This window comes from Bos javanicus, chromosome Y (assembly GCF_032452875.1).
Source record: "Bos javanicus breed banteng chromosome Y, ARS-OSU_banteng_1.0, whole genome shotgun sequence".
In the NCBI taxonomy this organism is placed as follows: domain Eukaryota; kingdom Metazoa; phylum Chordata; class Mammalia; order Artiodactyla; family Bovidae; genus Bos; species Bos javanicus.
This window is the reverse complement of record NC_083898.1, coordinates 438,974-460,372: the sequence shown is the minus strand read 5'-3', so window position 1 is coordinate 460,372 and position 21,399 is coordinate 438,974.

The window sequence follows — 21,399 nt, the reverse complement described above, 5'->3', positions numbered from 1 at the left end:
ATCAGGTTTGAGCTCCCTGCATCATACAGCACATTCCCACTAGCTATCTGTTTTACACATGATACTGTATGTTTCAATATTTTTCTCTGCATTTATCTCACCCTCTGCTTCTCCTGTGTCCACAAATGTATTCTGTATGTCTGCATTTCCACTGCTGCCCTGCAGACAGGTTCATCAGTACTATCTTTTTAGATTTCACATATATGTGCTAATATACGATATTTGTTTTTCTCCTTCTGACTTCTCTCTGTATAATAGCCTCTAGATTTGTCCACCTTGTTAGAACTGAGTCAGATGTGTCCATTTTATATTATGTGCCATAACTTCATTATCCATTCATCTGTTGATGGACATCTAGGTTGCTTGCATGTCCTGGTTATTGTAAATAGTGCTGCAGTGAACATTGGGGTACATGTGCCTTTTTCAATTTATGGTTTCCTTAGGTATATGGCCAGTAGTGGGATACCCCTCAGAATGGGAGAAAAGAATAGCAAACAAAATAACTGATTAGGGATTAATCTCCAAAATATACAAGCAGCTCATTCAGCTCAATACCAGAAAAACAACAACCCAATCAAAAACTGGGCAGAAGACCCAAAGAGACATTTTTCCAAAGAAGATGTACAGATATATAATAAACACATGAAAAGATGCTCTCCATTGTTTATTATGAGCAAAATGCAAATCAAAAGTGGGGTATCAAAATCCATCATCAAAAAATGTACAAAAATAAATGCTGGGGAGCATGTACAGAAAAGGAAACCCTCTTGCACTGATGGTGGGAATGCAAATTATACAGCCACTATGGAGAAATTAAAACTAAGAATATAACTACCTCTTCTTTTGGGCTTCCCAGGTGGGACTAGTGGTAAAGAACCTGCATGCCAATGCAGGAGACATCAGAGAGGTGGGTTCAATCTCTGAGTTGGGAATATCCTCTGGAGGAGGAAATGGCAACCTACTCTGGTGTCTTTGCCTGGAAAATCCCATGAACAGAGGAGGCTGGCAGGCCAGAGTCCACAGGGTTGCAGAGTTGGATATGACTGAAGTGACGTAACACTTCTCCTTTTGCCTTTAGTCTTTCCCAGCATCGGGATCTTTTTCAGTGATTTGACTCTTTGCATCTGCTGACAAAGCACGAGACTGTATTGGGAAGGGGTATAGGCAGAGAGAAGGAAGGTAAGAGAACCCAGGCAAAAGGCAAAAGAAGAAGGAGGTGACCAATGATGCAATGGTTGAATGCCATCACCAGCTCAGTGGGCGTGAAACTGAGCAAACTCTAGGAGAAAGTGGAGGACAGAGGAGCCTGGCATGCTGTAGTTCACAGGTCACTAAGAGTCGATCTGACTTAGTTACCAAACAACAACAAAAACAAATACTTTAAAAACTCTTTCCTTAAGGTCTGACTCCCAGAGAGCCTGAAACTGAGCTGGCTGAGATCTTCCTTTTTGGGATACTGTACTTGGCATACTCTCAATTATGGGGAGCTATGAAAAATAAAATAGGCTACTTGAACATCACAGATGTCTGTGAGCCAAACAAGAGTTAGTGCAAGTATAAACAATGAATTTTCAACTCCTGTACAAGGACATTCTGTCTAGACCAGAAGTGGTAATTGATTTATCTAATGCATAAAAACTAACACAGAGTTAAGAAAAAAAATGAAGGTACAGAAAAATATGTTCCAAACAAAGTGAGGCAAAAAAATCCTTAATGAAACAGAGATAAGAAATTTACCTGACAGAGACTTTGGGAATATCATGTACAGATTTCTATATTTAAAATGGATAACTAACAAGGACCTACAGTATAGCACAGGGAACTCTGCTCTGTGTTATGTGGCAGCCTAAATGAGAGGAGAGTTTGGGGGAGAATGGATACATGTGTATATATGGCTGAGTCCCTTCACTGTCCACCTGATATTATCACAACATTATTAATTGACTATCAGTTCAGTTCAGTTCAATCGCTCAGTTGTGTCCAACTCTGTGACCCATGCCAGGCCTCCCTGTCCATCCTGTCCATCACCAACTCATGTCCATCGAGTCAGTGATGCCACCCAACCATGTCATCCTCTGTTGTCCCCTTCTGCTCCTGCCCCCAGTCCCTCCCAGCATCAGGGTCTTTTCAATGAGTCAACTCTTGGCATGAGGTGGCCAAAGTATTGGAGTTTCAGCTTCAACATCAGTCTTTTCAATGAACATCCAGGACTGATCTCCTTTAGGATGGACTTAAAGCTCAGCATTCAGAAAAGTAAGATCATGGTATCTGGTCCCATCACTTCATCGGAAATAGATGGGGAAACAGTGGAAACAGTGTCAGGCTTTATTTTTTGGACTCCAAAATCACTGCAGATGGTGTCTGCAGCCATGAAATTAAAAGATGCTTACTCCTTGAAAGGAAAGTTATGACCAACTTAGATAGCATATTAAAAAGCAGAGACATAATGTTGCCAACAAAGGTCCATCTAGTCAAGGCTATGGTTTTTCCAGTGGTGATGTATGGTTATGAGAGTTGGACTGTGAAGAAAGCTGAGCGCCGAAGAATTGATGCTTTTGAACTGTGGTGTTGGAGAAGACTCTTGAGAGTCCCTTGGACTGCAAGGAGATCCAACCAGTACCCCAATACAAAATAAAAAGTTTAAAATTTGAAAAAAAGAAAAGCTATAATAAAAAAAGCACTTCAAAATAATGATTATGAAGATGTTCAGTGAACTTAGGAGAAAAGTGGGAAAACACAATGAGAACTGTAGTGGAAAGACAAAAAATACAAGAAAGGAAAGTACCAATAGAGCTTCCCTGGTAGCTCAGTGATAAAGAGTCTATCTTATGCAGGAGACACAGGATCTATCCCTGGTCCAAGAAGAGTCAACATACCTCAGGGAGCAACTAAACAAGTGTACCGCAGCTATCAAGCCAGTGCACCCAGAGCCCATCTTGGCAACAGGAGAAGCCCAGTGGTGTTAGGAAAAAGAATTATAAAGTGCCTTTACTTTCACCTTTTACAAAAGTCTCCTAGAGTCCTGTGAGTGTGCTTTATGAAAAACATGTTTATTTCAGCTTTGCGTATAGTTATCAAAAGTGCCTTGTTTTGTTTTATAGTATAAAGTTACTCATTTTATTTTTTATTTCTACTGTTTTACATATTGCTGTTAATAAGCATTGCAATCTATTCTAGCATTTTGAAATCTGAGTTGGTATACTGAGCTGCCTATACTTTCTAAAAACTGAAGGAAACTTATTGGGGAATTAGAATAACAATCTGCATTTTTACCCTTCTCTATCTAAAATTTTATCAGCATATTAAGATACGGTTGTTTAAAATTCTACTTACATAGATAAACAGATACAATGGCTGTTAGTCTTTGACCTAAAAAGGAGACTGCCTTTTACCAGAGTACCAAAACTTTTTTAAAGTTTTCATCAAAATGGACAGGTATGCTTTATCACAGAATATTTTCCACAAATTGTATTAGAAATATGGTTGCTATCCTAGGAAACCAAAAGAGTATAATAAAATGGCCTACTTGTTCATTTCAAAATGCTTAAAATGGCTTAAAGAGAACAATCATTTAAATTAATATCATTTTTAGTCTAAATGATAATAGATGATAAAACTAAAACATGATAATAAAAAGAAGCCCACACACCACAACTTGAGAGTAACCCCCACCCACTGCAGCTAGAGAAACTCTACACACAGCAATGAATACCCAGCATAGTCAAAAATAAATAAATAAAAATTTATATAAAAAACAAATCACTGAGTTGAAGAATATAAGAATTGAACTAAAAAATACACTTGACAGATTCAAAGCAGATAAGTGGAAGAAATAATCAATACCTCGAAGACAGTATTATAGGAAAAAAGAATGTGAAGAGTGAGCTAGCTTATGGGACTTACGGCACAATATCAATCAAGTATCAGATCAGATCGGATCAGATCAGTCGCTCAGTCATGTCCGACTTTTTGCGACCCCATGAATCGCACCATGCCAGGCCTCCCTGTCCATCACGAACTCCCAGAGTTCACTGAGACTCACGTCCATCGAGTCAGTGATGCCATCCAGCCATCTCATCTTCTGTTGTCCCCTTCTCCTCCTGCCCCCAATCCCTCCCAGCATCAGAGTCTTTTCCAATGAGTCAACTCTTCGCATCAGGTGGCCAAAGTACTGGAGTTTCAGCTTTACCATCATTCCTTCCAAAGAACACCCAGGACTGATCTCCTTTAGACTGGACTGGTTGGATGTCCTTGCAGTCCAAGGGAGTCTCAGGAGTCTTCTCCAACACCACAGTTCAAAGGCATCAATTCTTCAGCGCTCAGCTTTCTTCACAGTCCAACTCTCACATCCGTACATGACCACTGGAAAAACCATAGCCTTGGACCTTTGTTGGCAAAGTAATGTCTCTACTTTTGAATGTGCTATCTAGGTTGGTCATAACTTTCCTTTCAAGGAGTGTCTTTTAATTTCATGGCTGCAGTCACCATCTGTAGTGATTTTGGAGCCCAGAAAAATAAAGTCTGACACTGTTTCCACTGTTTCCCCATCTATTTCCCATGAAGTGGTGGGACCGGATGCCATGATCTTCGTTTTGTAAATGTTGACCTTTAAGCCAACTTTTTCACTCTCCACTTTCAATCAAGCATACCAATATTCCAATCATAGGAGTCTCATACTAGAAGAAAAGAAGAATGGAACAGAAAGATTATTTGATGAAATAATGGCTAAAAACCTGGGGAAGAAGAAAATCACCCAGACTCAGGAGGCCCAGAGTTTCAAATGAAGTGAAAAAGTGAAGTGGCTCAGTCGTGTCTGACTCTGTAACACCATGGACTGTAGCCTACCACACTTTTCTGTCCATGGGGTTTTCCAGGCGAGACTAATGGAACGGGTTGCTGAGGTATATCCTTTTAATTTTTATTTCTTCAGTAACTTGTTTTTATTTAGAAACATATTGTTTAAGCTCCATATGTTTGAGTTTTTTACAGTTTTTCCCCCGTAATTGATATGTACTCTCATAGCATTCTGGTCAAAAAAGGTGCTTGATATGATTTCAATTTTTTAAAATTTACTGAGACTTAATTTGTAACCCAAGATGTGGTCTGTTGTGTACAATGTTCCACATTCATGATACATGATTCCAAGTATCATGCATACTTGGGAAGAAAGTGTATTCTTTTGCATTTGGACAGATTGTCCTGAAAATATCAGTTAGTTTCATTGGCCTAATGTGTCACTTTACACATTAAAACTTTTTTTTTTGGCTGTGCTTGGTCTTTGTTGTGATTGGTTTTCTGTAGTTTTGGCAAGTAGGGACTACTTTCTAGTTTCATTGTAGTGGCTTCTCTTGTTGTGGAGCATAGGCTCTAGGTATGTCAGCTTCTGTGGTTGTGATTTCTGGACCCTAGATCATAGGGTGAGTTGTTGTGGTGCATGGGCTTAGTTGCCCCCCAGTCATATGGAATCTTGGGTTACCTGCATTGCAGACAGAATCTTAACTACTGGATCAGTAGGGAAGATGACTAGTCCATTTTTTGATGTTTGTGTGTGTATGTGTGTGTGTTAGTTGCACAGTCGTGTCCAGCTGTTTGTGACCCCATGGATGGTATCCCACCAGGCTCCTCTGTTCATGGTATTCTCCAGGCAAGAATACTGGAGCAGGCAGCCATTCCTTGTTCCAGTGGATTTTCTTGACCCTGTGATCAAGCCTCAGTCTCCTGCATTGCAGACAGATTATTTACCATCTGAACCACCACAGAAGTTTTGTAGTGTTTTTGTTTTGCTTTTTTTAATGTTTGCCTGCTGACAATTTATAGATTTATCTGTCCTTTGTGTCTCTTCTGGATATATTGAAGCAATTTACTACCTCCTTTGATATTAGCAAATCCCTATCATGCAAATCCCATCAGCCTCATTCCCTAAACATAGTAAAACCCCAACCAGTGTCCTTTCCTTGGGTCCTAGACATATTTTTAAACCAATTTCAGAAGGCTGTACCCCCAAAGTTTCATTATGCAAGTGTAAATCTTTTTATACCCTCTAGGTACTTCTGTGGTAACATCAGTCTCAAATTGTACTGCATTTTGAAGTCCTGCCTCTTTCAGTGTGACAAACCTTTTAGAAAGCTAATAAATGCTCTGGTGATAACAGTTTTGAAGGATGCTTCACTTTAATATCCATGAGACTTGGAAAACAAGAGAAAATACAAAGATTTTGTTGCCTGCTGTGATGTGAGTAGGCAAAAAAATATTTTTGAATAAGAAGTGGTCCATGAGTGTCTCATCTCTTCATCTGAGATTCATGCAACAGTACTAAGCAAATTTCATGGGTTGTCGAAAGCATAAAATTTCAGTCTTGAGAGTTTTTGATAATTATGATTGAACAAGGTTTCTGCTCTCATGGAGATTACACTGTAGTACTGGTGGAACCACTGGTGTAGGTGGTACAGGTGTACACTGTAGGTGGTAAAGGTAATGTACATATATAAATGGTGAAGAAATAAATCATTCAGGCAACTGCGGTTATGAAAAGGGATTGTGACTATGGGGCACTTTAGATTTTATTGTTAGAAATAAATCTCTTGAAACAGTGATGAATGAACACATAATTCAGTTATAATAAGGATACTACCACCAATGGAAATATTGGTGGAAATACATCCAGTATTGAGAGAATACTCAAATCAAAAGCCCTGAAATAGGAACTTGTGATCTTTGAGAAACTTAATGGAAGCAAACAAAGCTTGCTATAACTTCAGTCTGGTAACATGATCTTTTTTTTTTTTTGGTAACATGATCTTAAATGAGATAATAGATCGTATGAGACATTGTAGGCCTCATTTGTGAGTTTGGATTTTATTATGGTGACAATAGAAATTTCCTGGAGAGTGCAGCTGTTCATGAGTATAACATTATCTGATTTACATTTTAAAAGTTAACAGAGTTTGCTTCATGAAAGAAAAGTACATAAAGTACTTTGAAAAACAAATAAACCTGTAATGGACTTTTATGTAGATGCAAATTTAGGTGAAGTTTTAGAATTTAAGAGGACAGACACAGCTCAGATATGAAGTTTACAATATAGTTTATGAAACAGAGTGGGAACAGGACAGAAAATAACTCTAAAGTATTACAAGCTTCGTGCATGTTGCTTCTTCTGAAAAAAAATTTAAAGAAGATTAAGTAGAATTAATATGTAATCTGTATATTTCAATAATATAATTTATTTGCTGGAGAGATGGTTTATGAAACTCCTCTTGCTATCAAGTCCTCCCTGCATCTATTTTATAAGAGTAGTTTCATAATAAGTTACTTACGAGTGTTTTGGGGGGGAAAAAGTGCAATGCGAAGTTCTGATTAGAAATACAATGTAGTAACAGTTTTTCTCTAATAAGGGAGAACAAAGTAATAAGACTGTGTTGCTGCTGCTGCTGCTAAGTTGCTTCAATCGTGGGTGACTCTGTGTGACCCCATAAATGGCAGCCCACCAGGCTCCCCTGTCCCTGGGATTCTCCAGGCCAGAATACTGGACTGGGTTGCCATTTCCTTCTCCAATAAGACTGTACTATTTAATATTAAAGCTAAAGACAGAGAAACCAAAACAAGAGAAATGGGAAGAAGTCTTTGTGCTTACAAACTTTAACTGATGCAATTCAATATAATTTCACTATTACCTTAATCTAGAACTATTATTCTCCTGTGGCATTAAGTGTATAGAAAATGTGAAAATTGAAAAGCTATATTTTCCAGACTCATTCTGCAGCCAAGGTGTTTAATGTTGCCCTGGAGCATAGGAAGAAGGTTGTTTGTGACCTCAATTTGATTTGATACAAGTGTAGGGGACTGCTAGTAGGGATATCATTTATAGATTCCACCACAGAAACTGTCAACATGTGACATCATTTGGTTCCTTTGACATACAAAAAATGGCAAGTTTATATTTGAATAAACACAATTACTTTGATAAATTTTTGGCACTTTTTATTAAAGATAAACATAAAAATACTCAAAAAATCCCACTTGTACATCCTCCAAAAGACAGGGCTTAAAACTTACTCATTCATAGCAATTTTATCTATAACAGTTCCAACCTGGAGATGACTCACATGTATTGTTAACACTAATAAGAGACAGTTGTGTAAAGTTGTATGACTGCAACACAAATTAAGCTCTTAGACACAATGTTGAGCAAAAAAGTAAAAAATAAGTTTACATTTTGTATGATTATTTATATAAAGCTCTGAATCAGGTAAAACAATTAGGTCAATAGAAGTCAGAATAGTTACTTTAGAGGATGGAGGGTGGACAATGAGGTGAAAAGTTTGTTTTTGAAGTACTGTCGGTATTTTTTGGGACAGATGATGTACCATCCGATTGCATTGTATGCCAAAAATGCATCTATATCGTTTACCTATGTCCATGACCTAAGTAATTTGTGTTAGGAATCTCCAAATCACAAGTGTTAACAATCACCATAATTGGCACACCTGCAATTGTACATGGATGGACGTTTGCAGACAGATCCAGAAGAGGAACGAATAATACTAACTGAATTCAGTACTACATTTAAAAATATTCTATATCAAAACTAAGTGGGAGTTATCCCATGAAAACTTTTTTTTAACGTAACAAAAATCGATTAACAAAATATATGCTATTAATAAAGGGCACAGTTCACACGGTCACCTTAATATTTTCTCAAGAGATAACCAACAGGCTTTCATATTAGTCTCTCAGAGGTATTTCACTCAGGGGATCCTGCCAAATCGACAATTCTTTCTGACTCTGTGACACTGACTCTATAGTGGGCTGAGTTTAGCAGAGCTAGGAGGTCGAAACAAGTGATGGCCAAAGTGAAGCCTCGGAGACTGTAGACAAGGAACGTAAATCATTGAGGAGTCTCAGTATTTCATTCAAGTCCACCATCTCTCTCGCATTTCGATTCTGGGGGGAAAGAAAAAAGACTTAAAAATGCATTCATCTGGGTTTGTTGGAAGAGAAGAAATTCACAATGCAACAAACCTAGCGATGGAAGTGTGAATGCTATGGGTCACCCCAGGCGGTTAATCTCTGTAATTAACACCTTCTTCGAATTCTTTGGGAGTCACTGCCTTTCCTGTTCAGCCTACGTACCTTGGGGTTTGACTCCCAGTCTCAATAATGTACTTTTTTATTCTGGCCGCTTACCGATGCAGCTTTTCCGTTAAGACGCTCCAGAACTAAAGGGGTGGGATACGTGAGACCCATCGCGATCCCTGGAAGGGTAGGTCGCACAGCCAGTAACTAGGCGGAGAGTGTTTAGTGAGTGAGTCTTACCACCACTTTTAACTTCAGCACAGGACTAGGATGCCGCAGTCAAACTGACTGGTTTCCTGGTGGGGCTATAACTTCTTTCCAGTTCCAGTGAAATAAGGCCATTGCTGGAGGTCAGTTCAGTCGCTCAATCGTGTCCGACTGTTTGCGACCTCGTGGACTGCAGCACGCCAGGCCTCCCTGTCCATCACTAACTTCTGGAGTTTACTCAAACTTATGTCCATTGAGTCGGTGATGCCATCCAGCCATCTTATCCTCTGTCGTCCCCTTCTCTTCCTGCCTCCAATCCCTCCCAGCATCATAGTCTTTTCCAATGAGTCAACTCTTCGCATCAGGTGGCCAAAATATTGGAGTTTCAGCTTCAACATCAGTCCTTCCAATGAACACCCAGGACTGATCTGCTTTAGGATGGACTGGTTGGATCTCCTTGCAGTCCAAGGAGCTCGCAGGGGTCTTCTCCAACATCACAGTTCAAAAGCATCAATTCTTCGGCGCTCAGCTTTCTTTATAGCCCAACTCTTACATCCATACATGACCACTGGAAAAACCATAGCCTTAACTAGACACACGTTTGTTGACAAAGTGATGTCTCTGCTTTTTAATATGTTGTATACGTTGGACATAACTTTTCTTCCAAGGAGCAAGAGTCTTTTAATTTCATCGGGGAGGGGAACGCGCCAAAAGTAAGGTCCCGAGGATTGATCAGGTATTAGACAGGATAAGGCGGAGAAGGCAATGGCAATCCACTCCAGTACTCCAGTACTCTTGGAAAGTCCCACGGACGGAGGAGCCTGGTGGGCTGCAGTCCATGGGGTCGCGAAGAGTCGGGCACGACTGAGCGACTTTTCTTTCCCTTTTCACTTTAATGCATTGGAGAAGGAAATGGCAACCCACTCCAGTGTTCTTGCCTGGAGAATCCGAGGTACTGTGGAGCCTGGTGGGCTGCCGTCTTTGGGGTCGCACAGAGTGGGACACAGCTGAAGCGACTTAGCAGCAGCAGCAGGCAAGATTAGGAGGCGGGGTCGAGAGGGGGGGCTTCGAGAGGGCGGGGCGGCACGGCGCGGCGTCATATTGGAGGCTCCGACTGGCGCTGAGGCTGGTGGGAGTTTGCGCCGCCGCGGTTGCCGCTGTTCGGCCGTTTTTTTTTTTGGCTTGCCGGATCCGCCATATTGAAGAGGGCCGGGGCAGGCGATTTCTGGAGCTCCAGCGTCCCGGTGTCCCGCCCTTAAGGGGTTTTGTGGAGCCCAGACCCATTAAGCGTCACTCAGCTCCCAGGCCTTTCAGGATCTTGACTGCTTGTGTTGCCCTCTCCTTTACGGGAGACTGCCGCCTTAGCGGCTCATTTTAGTGTTGGAGTTGGCAGCTAGGACCGAGTCGGAGTGAAGAGACTAGGCCCTAAAGGGTGAAACCGCAGCTGCGGGAGCATTAAGCGGACGTTAAACAGGAGAAACGGTTCACCTGGAGCCCATCTAAGGATAGAGAAACGCCACCGCGAGGAAAAAAAGAGGTAAGAGGGCCGCAACGTGTGGAGTAGGGAGCAGGGCATTTTTCCTCAGGCTACAGGCCGGAGCTCGGCCGTGGCAGTTTTTTTCCGGTAGTAGGGGTTGAGCTTTCTATTTCCTTTCGCTTTCGCGTAGTTTGTTTTTGAGGTAAAAGGCCCTACATTAAACAGTGAGTAGCCACCCCTCCGCACCTCCTCGGGGATTCAGCGGCTGGGGCTTGTTAAGTGTATCTTCGTTCTCTTGTTGGGGTGGGGGCCGTTAGGCCCTCTTTTGTCCACCACCACCCGGGTGGAGTGTCTCTAACCACGCTAATGGGTGCGGATCCGGCGCTCGAGAAAAGTGCCTGTGTTTTGAACTCTGAGGGAAAATGGCTGTTGGCTCTGTCTCCACCCCCCGCCTCTTTTTTTTCCTCCGGTAAGCTTTTTTTTATTTTTTTGTGTGCCGGTAGGCTGCCGCCCCACCTTCGTGAATTGTGGCACAATCCTCAGAGGAGATTGGTCTCCTCGTTGCACTTAACGGCAAACGCCATCGAGACAGAGCGATTTGATGTGGAGTTGGGCTACAGCTCCGCGTGTCTGTCAGATTTTGACGTTTGTGCACTTCCCGAATATTACACCAAAGTGATTATGGCTGAGGGATGATGGAAGGTGTGGTGATGAAGATAATCTATTCCACATTTGCTTTTACCTTTTTCTTTCTTTGCTGCAAAAATATTAGCGTCACTCAGTTTCTTGGGTAGTAAAATTTCATTTTTGTTATATGATTCATTACGTTTCAAATATGTATTTTTTCGTTATTATGAAATATTACAGTTCTGTAGCACATACTTATGAAATTCTGCTAAAATGTCACTTGAATATGCCACTGTGCACATTCTCCTACAGGTGTTTTAAGTGATGCAAAAACTTTTTTAACCTTACCGAGCTTTAGCTTTTAGATGTGGATTAAATTTGCATCCTGTATCTTTTAAATGATATATGCCTTCTAACATTTTCTTACCAGGGAACGCAGGCATTCGTTCGTTAAAGCTGCATGACATTCGTGTACATAAAAAACAGTTTGGTATGCTCTTCTTAGAAAAGATTGTTTTCCCTAGTCTTATTAAAGATTATATCCTATAAGTAAGATTATATCCTGACAGTAACCTTCGGTGCCTAGCTTAAACATAAATTTTCGTTCTGCTCATTCGGAAATTAAAGCATGTAGCTTTAAGTGTCTTAATATTTAGGAGCTATTTGCCATTATTATTTCAAAGGATGCCTTTTTATATATTTCATAGATTTCAAGATACATTATGTAGATTGTAACTATTTTTCTTACATTTTTCCCTTATATAAAAATTTAACCTGTATCATCTTGATACTTTAAATGTTATTCCTTTTTTGGTTGGACTTAATAATATTGAATGTTTCTTATGAATTTGGAGAGAATTTCGGTGGCGACTGCATAACAGCAAAACGTTAATTACATTTAAGACTCTAAGTTCTAAAGTAATTTTTTTAAGAGCAGATTTTTACTGTAAATCATATTAGTGGGTCGAAGTGGGTCTTTTTTCTGGTTACCTTGAAATTCATTTTCAATATTAAAGTAAGATAAAGCAGTTCTCATGGATAATTTTCTTTGATGCAGCTTACTGTGTTTGAAATTGGATATTTTTCAAGTGTTGGTGTGGGAACAATATGGTTTTGGGTTGGCTAGTAGCTAGGAGCAGAATTACTGGATTGTATTTAAATTTAAGATTAATTTAAACTGTACAATCTTGTTCCCCACAAGATTGCCCCATTTTACATTCCTACCAACAGTTTATGAGATTTCCAATCTGTTTTGACTAATTTTGATTTTCTGTTTATATTGATTGCAGTGGACTTGTAGTGGAATTTGCATTTCCCTACTGACTAGTCATATTGAGCATAATCTTATCTACTTGTTGGCTGTTTGTATATCTTCACTTGGAGAAATATCTATTTAAACTCATTTTTTTAAAAATTTTCTGTTTATATTGTGTCTTTTCTCTGGTATATGACTTGGCAATATTACTCTTAATCTGTGTTTTCTCCATTCACTTTCTTTATGGTGTCTTTAGAAATGCAGTAGTTTGTAATTTTCATTTAGTTTTCATTAAGTTCAGTTTATTAGTGTTTTTCTTTTTATCACTTTAAATGTCTAGCCACAAAATCTTTGCTTGAAGTTTTGCTTAGCTGAAGGTCATAAAGGTTCATATTTCTTTATGAATTTTATGAAGTATTATGTCTTGGTCTGCTGTCCTTGTTAACTTTTGTGTATTGTGTAGTTTAGGAATCCAGATTCATCTTTTGCATGTGGATATCCAGTTGGTTCACAGAAGGTTGTTCAAAATATTTTTCTTTCACCCTACAGTAGTCTTGGCACCTTTGTTGAAAATCATTTGACATATTAAAAAAGGTTTTATAAATAAGGGCTTATTTCTGAACTACACTTGATGTGTTGATGTGTCTTGTGTATCCCCACAGTAGCATTGCATAAGTTATATTCTAATGACAGTAACAGTTAATTTGTAAAAAAAAAAAAATTGTGGTGCTGATGGTGGTTTAGGTACTAAGTCATGTCATAAGAGTCATAAGACTGTTTAGTGACCCCATGGACTGTATCCCACCAGGTTCTTCTGTCTATGGGATTCCCCAGATTTCCTTCTCCAGGGGCTCTTCCCAGCCCAGGAATTGAAGCTGTATTTCCTGCTTGACAGGCAGATTTTTACTTCTGGGCCATCTGAAAACCTTCAGTGGTATTAAGTACAGTTGTGGGGCAGCCATTGTGAGAGTGACACTTTCATATTGCCTTTGCATTTTTACTTTTACCTTATATTTCCTGAACCTTGATGTGTTTCCTTACTTCAGTACTCAAGAAATAAAATTTTAGCTTCCATTTTGCTCTGTTAGAAGTTGTGTCCTTAAAAACATTGATTATCATTAAGCAGTCTTATTTGAATATAGAGTCCGACAATATTTGGGAAAGCTTTAACAGAGTTTTTTTGCTCTACCCTGATACTCGTGTTAAAAGCACTTGTGGAGCTTTTAAAATATCCTGGTAATTATTTTTACACTCAATTCCCCAGCAACACCTCCCACTTAATTTGTCAACAGTTTGTTTCTGTTTCTAAGCATGCAGTTTTAATTTTTTAGTGTGTTAAGTTACTCAGTGTCTGACTCTTTGCAATCCCATGGACTGTAGCTTGCCAGGTTCCTCTGTCCGTCGGATTTTCCAGGCAAGAATACTAGAGTGGGTTGCTGTTTTCTTCTCTTCTGGTCCAGGGATTGAACCTGGCTCTTGTGCATTGGGATTCTTTACCATTTGAGGCACAAACTGTCATTTTTTAAAAGTTGTGTTTTGCATTTTAGGGCTTTCCTTGTGGCTCAGCTGAAAGAATCCACCTGCAATTCAGGAGACCTGGGTTTGATTCCTGCGTTGGGAAGATCCCCTGGGGAAGGAAATGGCCACCCACTCTAGTATTTTGGCCTGGAGAATTCCATGGATTGTATATGGTCCACAGGGTCACAAAGAGTCAGACAGGACTGAGCGACTTTCACTTTTGCATTTTAGTTACGTTAGTGCTATTTAGCACTTAGTAGGCATCATTTTATTAAGATAATGTTATTTCCACAGATCTGAAAATTGAGTTCTGAGGTCAACTAGTGGTGGTTCCATCTCTTGTACAAATTATTGTCATAGTATTCTATAATCACTGGTTTGTATTTTTCATGTTTAAACATTGAAACGTGACAATTAGAATAGACTCAGGTTTGATTAAAGATTTTTTTTGGTAATATTGTTTTAAAGATTAAATTATTTCAGTACTGTGAAGTAGCCACAGAGATGTGATTTCAACAGAGTTAAAGTTCTCTTTTCCTATGGCTCCCAACATATACAGAATATTTTAATTGGTGAGTTTATTTTTAAAAATGTTTGGGTAACTTTTATTTGTGAAGTTGCTCAGTTGCTTCTGACTCTTTGCAACCCCATGGACTGTAGCCTACCAAGCTCCTCCGTCCATGGGATTTTTCAGGCATAATATTGGAGTGGGTTGCCATTTCCTTCTCCAGGAGATCTTCCTGACCCAGGGATTGAACCCAGGTCTCCTGCATTGTAGGCAGACGCTTTACTGTCTGAGCCACCAGGGAAGTCCCAGTACATATATATTTTTTAGTATTTTATTTGTATGGCTGTGAGAAGCCCTAGTTATGGCATGTGGAATCTAATTCCCTGACCAGGGATCAACCCAGGCTTCCCTGTATTGAGAGCACAGTCTTAGCCACTGGATCACCAGGGAAGTCCAGAGTATGTTTTTTTTTGTTAAGAAATTTTGTTGTTTTTGATGTAGTTTTTCAGGAAAGTATAATAGTAGTCCTTTGTGTTCCAGGAAATGTATAGAAAAATTTACTGGTAAAAAATACACAGTTGTATGCTGTCCTTAGATTTTTAGATGACAGCTCAGTTGTAAAGAATCCACGGAAGACCCTGGTTTGATTCCTGGGTCGGGAAGATCCTCTGGAAAATGGATAGGCTGCTCACCCCAGTGTTCTTGGGCTTCCCTTGTAGCTTAGGTGATACAGAATTCCCCTGCAATGTGGAAAACCTGGGTTGGAAAGATAGGCTGGAGAAGGGAAAGGCTACCCATTCCAGTATTCTGGCCTGGAGAATTCCATGGACTATGTAGTCCATGGAGTCTCAAAGAGTTGGACATGACTGAGTGACTCATTTTAGTCTAGAGTGGTGCTTTTGAGATTCTGCATTTCTGGTAAGTTCTTAGGTGGTGCTGAAGCTTCTGGTCTTAAAAGATATGCAGAGAGCCCTTGGCTTTGAGTATACTTCCAGTGTAGCCTACATTTTATTCTAAGCACTTAACGCACAATGTGTATATTTGGGGTGCATGTGTCTATGAAAGTTATGTTTATTGTTGATGGGTGAAAAGTTTTGGACCCCATAAAAGAGTATTAGAAGACAAAACAGTTGTGTGCAAATATTTTGTCTCTAATAGCACCATGTAGAAACAATCATATAATTAGGTATTTTTTCGTGTTCACTTTTTAAAAATAAGTGAAAATACTGTAGGTACAAGTTAGTGGTTACTTTGTCATTTAGAAAGTTGTCTGTAAGTAGGATTATTCAGGCCTGTTAATACTCCATCTTACAAATGTATTGTGATGTAGTTAATCTTCCACTTGATGCCCTTTTTAGATTGTCTCCTGTTTTGGTTAAATATGCTGTGATCATTTTTGTTTTGATAAATACTTGAATATTACCTTGAATCAAAGTTTTTGTTAGTTGCTATGTATTTAAGTTTAGTAAAATTTTCCCATTTTTCCTCTATTTCCTTAAGGTTTTAGTGTTTAGGTATATACTATCTGCTCATTCTGCTTGGAAGATTCATAATCCTTGTCTCTATGTCAAGTACTGCTCCTGCTTCTTCCCCCAAACTTCTCAATATACTGCTTAAAACACCCATGTTGAAGTTAGTTTTAACAGAACTTTCTGTTTCCAGCTCTTAAAAGCCTCACACAGAACCAAAAAATTCTTTCCTATACTCCATTTAACTCAGGTGTTTCCATGTAAACTTGAGGTTTACAGTTTTACAACTGCATTCTGTTCTTTTGGGGAGGATTTTTCTTGTACTTAGTGCTAGTTATTTTTCATCTTCTGTGGCTGAGGTTTGCAGAATGGTTCATATATAACTAAAATAGCCTTTGATTCTCTTTTTTTCAATATTCACTTATTTGAGTCGTTAGTTTTTTGTTGCAGCATGTGGAATCTTCAGTTTTGGTGTGCCGACTCTTAGTTGCAACATGTAGGATCTATTTCCCTGACTAGGAATCAAACCAAGAATGTGTACATTGGGACCAACGAATCTTAGCCTCTGAACTACCAGGAAAGTCCTCATCTCAAGTTTTTTAAAATTCTCTCTTTCTCCTTAATTTTGTATTTCTCTGTCAGAGAGGTTTTCCCATTGTGAATTTAGTATCTGTTTCCACCTTTGATATGAGATTGATTAATTGTATTTGAATGTAGTTTCCTCTTTTTACTTGAGGTAGTTGCCCAGACCTTTCTGTAAATAATTACAATCTCTTATATGCGATTGATGTTTGTTATTCGTAGCATATATAAGAATTGATTGAAACAGAATAAAAATAACGAATTACCTGAATGCTTTATGTAATTTAGGACTTTCCTGGTGGCTCAGACGGTAAAGCGTCTACCTACAATGCGGGAGATCCAGGTTCAGTCCCTGGATCGGGCTGATCTCCTGGAGAAGGAAATGGCAACCCACTCCAGTATTCTTGCCTGGAAAATACCATGGACGGAGAAGCCTGATAGGCTACAGTCCATGGGGTCGCAAGAGTCAGACATGACTGAGGGACTTCACTTTCACTTTTCATATAATTTAGTACAGCAGTAGTTTGCACTTTGGGCTAATTTTGCCTTTTTGTTAGATGTTGAGTAATGTCTAGAAATACTTTAAAATTTTTTTTATTTTATAATTTTTGACTGCCCTGAGTCGTTGTTGCATGTGGGCATTCTCTGGTTGTGGTGAGCAGGGGACTACTCTCTGGTTGTGGTGCATGGGCTTTACATTAAGGTGACTTCTCTTGTGGCATTCGGGCTTAGTTGCTCTGTAGCTTGTGTTATCTTCCCAGACCAGGGATAGAACTACTGTCCCCTGCATTACAACATGGATTCTTAACCACTGGACCACCAGGGAAGTCCTCGTAGTACTTTTGATTATAATGATTTGGATGGTGGGAGGAATTGGCTTGCACTGGTTGCTTGTTCAGTGGTTAGAGAACAGAGATGTTGCTAAGCATCTTGCAATTCACAAAACATCCCCAGCTCCCAGAATTATTTGATGTTTATAATGCTGAGATGCCTTGGTCTGCAGAGTTGTTTGGAATCATAGTTCTGTTAAGTTTGCATCCCCTATAGCTTGAGGGCTATTGGTGGCTCAGATGGTAAAGCGTCTGCCTGCAATGTGGGAGACCCGGGTTCAATTCCTGGGTCAGGAATATCCCCTGGAGAAGGAAATGGTAACCCACTGCAGTAATCTTGTCTGGAAAATTCCATGGACAGAGGAGCCTTGTAGGCTATAGTCCATAGGGTCGCGAAGAGTCAAACACGACTGAGAGACTTCACTCACTCACCTTGTGAGCTGGAGGTAGAGGGGCTGAGAGTTAGACGAGACTATGCAGTAGTGTCCACAGGTATATCCATTCTTTGTTAGGAGAAGGTGTTATTTGAGCCGTGGAAACTGCTTTAAATTGAATTGTTGTCAGTAAAGGATTAGTTTAGTAATCCTCAGTGCTGGCTTTGTGGAAATTACATTAGTGGAAAGAGAATCATGGGAAGCTTTCCTGGCTTCCTTTCAGTTAATGGTGCTACAGATAGCACTATTCAGTAGAACCCTGTTTTATCTTCCTTTTCTCTCCTGTGTTAACTCATCAAAGTAATATATTGACAGTTTACATTGCCAGCAAGGCAAGTAATGGGTTATTGTGACCTCTTAAAGAATTGAGAAAGAAATGTTATCTGCTAAATAATTAGTTTACTAGTGCCAGGAAGAAATTGCCTTTTCCCCTGTTTTGGGTGTTCAGGCCATTGGGTATTCAGGCCATTCTGTGTCTTCTGGGGGAATCTAGTAAATGTGTAGTACAGATGCAAACTAGAGAGGGAGGAGGTGGTGACTCACAATATGGGGAGAATTTTGTGTTTAGAAATTTTCTTTGCTGCCTTCATTGTTCAGTCGCTAAATTGTATACGATTCTTTGCGATCCCATGAACTGCAGCACACCAGGCTTCCTGTCTTTCTCTATCTCCTGCAGTTTGCTTGAACTCATGTCTGTTAAGTCAGTGATGGCATCCAGCCATCTCATCCTGTCAGTCCATTCTCCTCTGGCCCTTAATGTTTCCAGCATGGAAGTCTTTTCCAGTCAGTCAGCTCTTTGCATTACTATTTGCAAAGTATTTCAATACTTTGGCCAAAGTATTGCAATTTCAGCATCAGTCCTTCCAGTGGATATTCAGGGCTGATCCCCTTTAGAATTGACAGGTTTGATCTCCTTGCTGTGCTGCCTTAAAAACAACTTTATTTCATCAAATTTAAATCCATTTGTAGTAGCATGTTCTCTTACTTGCTAAATATATTGACTAACTGAATATTTTCTTATTAACATTTATACAGTGATTATTTAGACTCCTAGGGATTGTTGTTATATAATCTAAATTACTTTGTCACATTGTTAATGAATTAATATATTACTGATGTAGTGGAAGTGAAGTCGCATATATTATTGATTTAGTCAAAGTGAAGTCGCTCAGTTGTGTCCGACTCTTTGTGACCCCATGGACTGTAGCCTACCAGGCTCCTCTGTCCATGGGATTTTCCAGGCAATACTACTGGAGTGGATTGCCATTTCCTTCTCCGGGAGATCTTCCCAACCCAGGGATCGAACCCAGCTCTTCCACATTGTAGACAGACGCTTTACCGTCTCAGCCACCAGGGAAGTCCATATTATTGATTTACTGGTTATTAAAGAACCTACAGAAACAGTGCTATAGTATATGCCATTCATAAATTTTTCTGTAATGTCTCTGAGTGAAGTTCTTGGTTTCTGAAGTGAAGTTATGTATTTTGAGATCAGCATATGTGACTAGTGGAGGGGGAGTTCGGTAGTTAATATAAGTATCCTTTTGTTTGTTAAGATACTTGGGTTGCAGTACTAGCGCTTCAACCAGTTTGTGAGTTATTTAACCTTAAAATGAGAGACTTGAGTATTTAAGTCTCCGAGCTTCCACTGCAGGGAACATGGGTTTTCAGTTCCTTAACTGAAAACTAAGACCCCAATGCTTCGAGGTATGGCCAAGTAAAATAGACTTAGACTCACTGTTTGCTATTTTGAAAGTGAAGTGACAGTCAGTCAGTTGTTTCTAACTCATTGTGACCTCATGGACTGGAGTTCTCCAGGCTGGAATACTGGAATGGGGTCTCCAGTAGATCTCCCAGGAGATCTTCCCAACCCAAGGAAGTCCAGTAGATCTCCAGGGGATCTTCCCAACCCAGGGATTGAACCCAGGTCTCCTGCATTCTTGGCGGATTCTTTACCAACTGAGCTATGATGGTTTGCTATCTTATCTTACTGTAACTCTCAAGTTGTATTTATTCCTTTAACCCTATCGATAGTTCTGGTTCAGGCTGTCTCTAGACATTGTACTCAGAGTGTCAGCTGTGGTAGCAGTCTTCTACTTGAAGGCTTGACAGCTGGACCAATAACTTAATCATAGGACTGACTATTGGTAGGGGCCATCAAATTCTTGCATTGAGGATCTTTCTAGTGCTACTTCCTGTTCTGGAGCAAATAAAATGTTGGCTGCCTTGCTGAGAATACCTTTGTTAAGTGTGAAGAGTATTAATGGTGCTAAAAAGTAATCTGTTAGGGAAAGTAACATTAAGAGAAATCTTAGTTTTTTCTCATAAAAAGAGTAGAGACATACATTGATTAGATTTTGTTGTAGATAGTTGCATGTAAAATTTTATGTTGATTTTTTGTTTTTTTATCACTAAAAGAGAATTAGCAGAAGCTGCTTATTTTGTATGTTGGATTTCTTAACAGGTTAGCAGTTATCACTTTTTTGGTTTCATGCCCTTAACATTGTAAAAGGTTTTGAGAACCTTATGAAGTTTTAGTTTCTCTGTGTTATCTCCTAATATTTACCATGTTTTAAAATTTAAGTTGTAGGAGAAGGAAATGGCAACCCACTCCAGTACTCTTGCCTAGAAAATCCCATGGATGGAGAAGCCTGGTGTCCATGGTGTCGCAAAGAGTTGGACACGACTGAGCAACTACACAAAAAAAGTAAAAAAAAATTAAGTTGTAGATTAAAATTTTTTCAGTGTTCCGTTTGAAACCCAGTTACATGTTAATGAATATTATTGTGAAAGTGGAAATATATTATTTTCAAAGTGGAAAAAATTTTAATAGCAGTTTTGTAAGGGAGTTTTACCTAGAGCCAGACATCCTGGAATGTGAAGTCAAGTGGGCCTTAGAAAGCATCACTACGAACAAAGCTAGTGGAGGTGATGGAATTCCAGTTGAGCTATTTTAAATCCTGAAAGATGATGCTGTGAAAGTGCTGCGCTCAATATGCCAGCAAGTTTGGAAAACTCAGTAGTGGCCACAGGACTGGAAAAGGTCAGTTTTCATTCCAATCCCAAAGAAAGGCAATGCCAAAGAATGCTCAAACTATTGCACAATTGCACTCATCTCACACACTAGTAAAGTAATGCTCAAAATTCTGCAAGCCAGGCTTCAGCAATACGTGAACCGTGAACTTGCAGATGTTCAAGCTGGTTTTAGAAAAGGCAGAGGAACCAGAGATCAAATTGCCAACATCTGCTGGATCATGGAAAAAGCAAGAGAGTTCCAGAAAAACATCTGTTTCTGCTTTATTGACTATGCCAAAGCCTTTGACTGTGTGGATCACAATAAACTGTGGAAAATTCTTCAAGGGATGGGAATACCAGACCACCTGATCTGCCTCTTGAGAAATCTGTGTGCAGGTCAGG